We start from the raw sequence: 6000 nt of genomic DNA, 5'->3' as shown, positions 1-6000 counted from the left end.
AAGGGTGATGTTTATTAAGTACTAAAGATGCTTGCCATGAAGGAGTTGAATACTTTTGAGACTGCATAAGTCATTAAAAGTGTCACATTCAGTTGAATTTGGGGAACCACTTGGAACATTTGTTGTGTTGAGCTATTTCAATTAGTTTTGTTTGATTTGTTCTTTGCAAACAGCTGAAAGTCTGTCAATTTTGCCAATTAACCTGATTTGCAATGGAGGTTGAATAATTTTGATTGCAACTGTATAATCCAATAATCATGCCAATATTGTACATTTGAGAGCTTTTAACCCAGCAACCATAAAATAAAAAAGTGCGAAAGGGTTAAAAAGAACAAGCCATTGTATAATTTACAGTGAAAAACATTAAATTGACATTCCCACAATTCCCTGCGTGACACTTTAGATTTGATGTTTTGTCGTTGAAATAACTGTTTCTTGTTATTTTTTTCTCTAATCATTTATGTACTGTCACAAACTGTTCTGACACACATGAGTTGAAGTTCTAAAGTTGAGCCACCCCCTTTACAGGAACTAAAGCATAATGGAGTAAATTTCAAGCTTTAATAAATATGACTCAAGGAACAAGGTGATGTTATATTGTATTTCATAAAATGTCACATCAGAATTTCAAAATACAAGCTATTTTACAATGATACACACTGTACTGTACATTCAGTACAGTGTGTATCATTGTAAAATCTGATGAGCTGCTGGATTCATTGCAGCAGAAAGTAGGAGAGCAGAGAACAGCAGAGGAACAGGAAGATCTGTGTGACACTCTGAGCACCGTTACACAGGTTCCCTTCACAACATGAGATGCCCTGAACACTACCAACTGCGGATGTGGTATCACAAATAGATTTAGAGCCATATCCTTTTACAACCACTGACTGGCCTCCAAAAGGCCCTGATGAAGGAAATAAAGAAAAAAATGTTAGTCTAAGCTGGACATTGCTATATGTGATTTGTATCAACTGTTTAAAATGAAACATGGAAAAAAAAATAATAAAAAAAAATAACATCTTTGTCCTTTTTCTTACCTGTTGCTGTCTGAACAGCTCAATATTCTTGAACAGTTATTTCCATCACAAGAGGAACATTCTTTCATTTGGGACGGTAGTGCTGGATGCTACAGGAGGAAAATAACAAACATTATTTTATTTTCTGTACAAAATATCTAAAGAAACAACACTCATTTAGCTGCTCCAATGTCACAATTTGGCATTTTTCTAATTTCAAACTATTTTGTCAATACACACGTTTAATTCTTAATCACTGTTATAATATCAGAGGTGAAAACTGACAGAATGGTAAGTTATGAAATAAAACTAATTTTCATGGTATCCCACGGGAGGAAAAAAAAAGAACATGGCAGCAGCTAAAAACACAATTAAATCAGGTAAACCTTTAAGCATAGAAGGTTAATAGGTGTGGGCTACATGACTTTACAAACATTTGACATATTAAATAAATATCATTCAGTGTCTGTTTCAATGTGCAGCAGCTTTTTCTACAAAGTCTAATGCTCTTTTCACGTAAATGTTCTCTAATCCATCCTGCTACTGCTACATTTCTTTATTAGGGCAGTGCAATTAACAATTGACTTCTATTTAGCCAACAGCAAGAAGGCAGAGACTCACAAAACACCACCACCACTGATAGATGAAGAGGAGATACCAAGTATTGGATACCAAGCCACTATACCAAGTATTGGAAGAATATTAAAATGCTACAGGAAAAAGAATACCTGTTGCTTTTGTATTTATAGGAAATAAAGATGACCGAATAAATTGAATAATTTGTATGTATTTAACAGGTGTGGTGGTGGTTACGGCATAGCCTATATCTTTGTCTACCCTTCCATTCCATACAGTAATCAGTTTCATTTTTGGAAGGTTTGATGCATCCAACCACATTGGAAATCCTAAAGTAAATTATAATTATTAGGTTACTTTCAGAGGTCGCAGCAATCAAGTGAACGTCATTTATCAGACAAGCCTCATTTAAACCGATTTCTACACCACTGACCTGCAATCTTGTTAAACTCCTCTTTGATGGCTCTCACGGGTTTGTGCCCAGGAAACACAAAGCTTCTAAGAAAGACCGTGAGAGTGAGGCACACTGTCCTTTCCCTTCTCACAGCTCCATACATTTTTCTTATTTTGCCAATTATCTGGAAGATAATTTTACTTGTTTTATGTCAAATGCATGTAGAATTTTTGCTTATTTTTTTTTACTCAGCATTTACTCAAAAATGCTGAGTAAGAAAAGCATTTTTGCAGCGTAAATGAATGAAGTATTTAAACATCGCTTACGCTTTACAAAGGGGGAGACAGGGGCTATCCACAGTATTCCTGCGCCCCATGACGCTTTGCGCGAATTATGGGTGTAACTTCCGTGAAGCTGTAAACAATCAGTGAAAGACTAGCTCTGGACGCAATAATATATTTTTAAACCGTGTACGATGACATTACATTATTCTACTTACCCTTCAACCATTGAACATTAAAAGGACATTTAAAAGTGTAAAAGCGTAAACAAGGTACTTTCAACAGACCATGAATAATCTATGAAAAAGTATCTTTCCACAGCAACATCGGCGGTAATCTGTATTATGTAACATACGTTGCCTTATTAATAAAAAAATGTTTTACTTCAGCATTGCGTGATACTATTTTAAAGTGATTTCAGTCATTTTGACAGATAATAAATTGTAAATTTACCTGTGAAACCAAACCTGGAAAGAGACGTGCAGGATTTGGGGAGTATTCCAGTGAATTGGTATAGGCTACATCGTAAATTAAATCGGGAGAACAGACCACAAATGTGCAGTATATGTTGACCTTTATCATACTATTACAGCGAAATTCAAAAGTAAAAAAGAAAATAATCACGAGGAAAAGAATGCAGAGCTCTTACTATAGATATTCTTGTTATAATATGTCACGTTAAAATACCAAGTGTTACGTTATTCTGATGTTATTCTGATGTTATTCTTAGATAAAACATGAAAGAAAACTGATAGCTCATTGAGTCAAACTGACGGATCAGCTTTATTTGTAGGGCAACCTTATGATTTGAAATGATTCATTTCAGTCTTTTTGAATGGGAGTTCCCCAAACCGGAAGTGCCACCCATAATTCAAAACGCAGTAAGCTCGTCAGGAATAAGGTGGATACCAGGATTTTATAAATGTGGGGTTAGGGGGGGACCAAGAACAAGTCAGGGTGGGCCCATTGGAAATCAGAAAATTCTGCTGGAAATAAATACTTGTTTAGAAAATATTAAGCACGATTTAAAAAATCTTTGCAATGCCCAGTGCAAAGTATATAGATTAATATATAGATGGTATTGAATGTGGCACTGAACAAGAGCCTGAAAATCATTTTGTATTTTACATGGATTGGACCACACCGTTTTTTTCTAATAAATAGAAAACATCACCTAGGCATTAATTAGTAATTTAACATGCTTTATTCTCAACACAAACATTGTGTGTGTGTGTGTGTGTGTGTGTGTGTGGGAACGTTCTATGCATAAAATCTGTCTCTGACATTTCTTCTTAAAGAAACCTTGGATGTACTGTTGCTTTGTAAAAATAAACAAAAACCCATTAAGTATCTAAATTACACAAAGTTGCATAGCTATGGTGTTAGTTAACGTTCTCACATTTTAAGGTTTACCACGGCACAGCTTTTTTGGAAAAAGGTTATTGAGCCTTTAGTCTTTAAAACAACAGATAAAGTAATATTTATCTATTTTATATGTGGTTGTGTGCGCTGTTGCTGAACAACACTGACAAGTCATCTCTATACAGTCTGCCGAAGTTACGTTAGCTAATCTAACGTTACTGGCTTGATCAGGCACACATGAAAGTAATCAGATTAACATACTGTGCGATATTTCAAAATATGTACTATATTTGAGTGTGTATACCATAAACAGTGACGTGTCGAGGTCTCTCTCTTCTACTGTTTGAAAAACGCGGACCTGTGATTCCGCTTTGCGAATCGCGAACCAAGCAGTGATTGACAGCGCTTTGATCCAAAGACCGAAAGAAACACTGAGTTTACCAAAGAAAACCTGCTCCTGACCAGGGGTGCGTTTCCCAAAAGCATCATTAGCCAACTATGGTCGCAAGTTCCGTTGTTATCAGCATCGTTCAACAAAATGTAATCATGTGCGAACATGCTCTACTATGTAAGAACGAGCCTATGGTTGAATCTGGAAATAAAGCAAAATAACTGAGAAAAATATCCATAATTTATAGCAAAACATCTAGAGTTAAATCGATCTCAAACAGATTCATTAAAATAATGAGTGGTCTGTGGACCTAAGTGGAAAGAGATAGAGCAGGCTGTGAGAAAGGCAAGGGCTTCATCATCTCCAGGGCCTAATGGAGTTCCGTACAGAGTGTACAAGAGTGCTTCAGGAGTTCTACGAATTCTGTGGAAATTGATTAAAGTGGCATGGGAAAAGCAGGTTGTACCTAGAGCATGGCGCCGAGCAGGTGGAGTCTTTATACCTAAAGAAAAAGATGCTACAAGTATCAGTCAGTTTCGTCCTATTTCACTATTAAACATTGAAGGTAAGATTTTCTTCAGCATTATTGCTCAGAGATTGTCAACCTATCTATTAAAGAATGGCTTCATTGACACTTCAGTTCAAAAAGCGGGCATTCCAGGGTTCTCAGGATGCTTAGAACACATCATTGTTATCTGACAACGAATTCAATCAGCTAAAAAGGAGAGGAAGGAGCTCCATGTGACATTCCTGGATTTGGCTAATGCATATGGTTCAGTGCCACATGAGCTTCTTTGGGCAGCATTTTATTTTTTCAGGGTACCGATGTCGATAACAAATTTAGTGAAAGCCTATTTTGGAGATTTGCAATTTAGTTTCTCAACTCCAGAATTCAGCACTGTATGGCAATGCTTAGAGGTTGGAATAATGGCAGGATGCACAATTTCTCCATTGGCTTTTACCATAGCAATGGAAGTAATCATTAGGGCATCAAAATGGGTAGTAGGAGGAGAGTGCTTGGCTTCTGGGATGCGACTACCACCAATCAGAGCATACATGGATGACATGACAACCATGACTACAAGAGTAGCCTGCACTAATCGGTTATTGGGTAAGTTAACCGATAACATTGAATGGGCACGAATGCAATTTAAGCCCTCTAAATCAAGGAGCATCTCGATAATTAAAGGCAAGGTGGTAGATAAAACATTCTTCATTAATGGTGAGGCAATACCAACAGTTTCTGAGAAGCCAGTGAAGAGTCTTGGGAGATGGTACGATGGGGATCTAAAGGACACAGTTCGAGTGGGAGAAGTTAGACGACAAGCAGTGGAAGGGTTGAAGAGCATAAACAGCTGCGCTCTACCAGGGAAACTAGAACTCTGGTGCTTTCAGTTTGGTCTACTGCCGAGGTTGCTGTGGCCACTGACTGTGTAAAAGGTTTCTGTGACAACAGTGGATAAGCTGGAAGCGTTAATAAGTTCATATATCAGCAAAGAAATCTGTGGAAGAGGCAAAGGCTGCCCTTCAAATTGGTGATATCGTGGGGCAGGTACAGCATGGAAGAGGGGGTTTTGGGCTCAGTTTAGCTCCTTCTAAATGGCACAAGGCAGCCCCAGCTCAAAGGAGGAAGCTTGTAGTCAACGAGGTGTAAAAGCAGGAGGAGAGGATGAGATGTATAAAGGCCATTTCCCAGGCCAAGCAGGGAGAGTGGATGAGATGGGAGAGTGTGGAACAACACAAGATGGGCTGGCAAGACCTTTGGTCAATGGAAGAGAGTAGGATCAGTTTCCTTATCAGGTCAACATATGATGTTCTCCCATCACCCTAGAACCCAAACCTCTGGGTAGGAGATGATCCCTCTTGTCCCTTGTGTTCATCACCTGCCACATTAAGGCACATTTTGACAGGATGTAAGATGGCTCTTAGCCAAGGTCGGTTTACTTGCAGACATGACCAAGTACTCCGATGTTTGGC

General features: G+C 38.0%; 1 long non-coding RNA gene across 1 annotated transcript in view; it reads right to left on the bottom strand.

The window, feature by feature from the left end:
• Positions 1 to 670: 670 nt before the first annotated feature.
• LOC143722685 (uncharacterized) overlaps positions 671 to 6000 on the bottom strand; it is a 79616-nt gene continuing 74286 nt past the window's right edge. Inside the window, exons 3-4 of the long non-coding RNA XR_013196969.1 lie at positions 1041 to 1129; positions 671 to 907 (exon numbers count right to left, since the gene is read on the bottom strand). This is a non-coding gene — a long non-coding RNA (uncharacterized LOC143722685). The remainder of the gene's footprint in view (positions 908 to 1040; positions 1130 to 6000) is intronic.

This window comes from Siphateles boraxobius, unplaced genomic scaffold (genome assembly GCF_051911475.1).
Source record: "Siphateles boraxobius isolate OS27281-9 unplaced genomic scaffold, OSU_SipBor_1 68, whole genome shotgun sequence".
Classification (NCBI taxonomy): Eukaryota; Metazoa; Chordata; class Actinopteri; order Cypriniformes; family Leuciscidae; genus Siphateles; species Siphateles boraxobius.
This window is presented reverse-complemented; position numbering and strand designations above follow the sequence as displayed.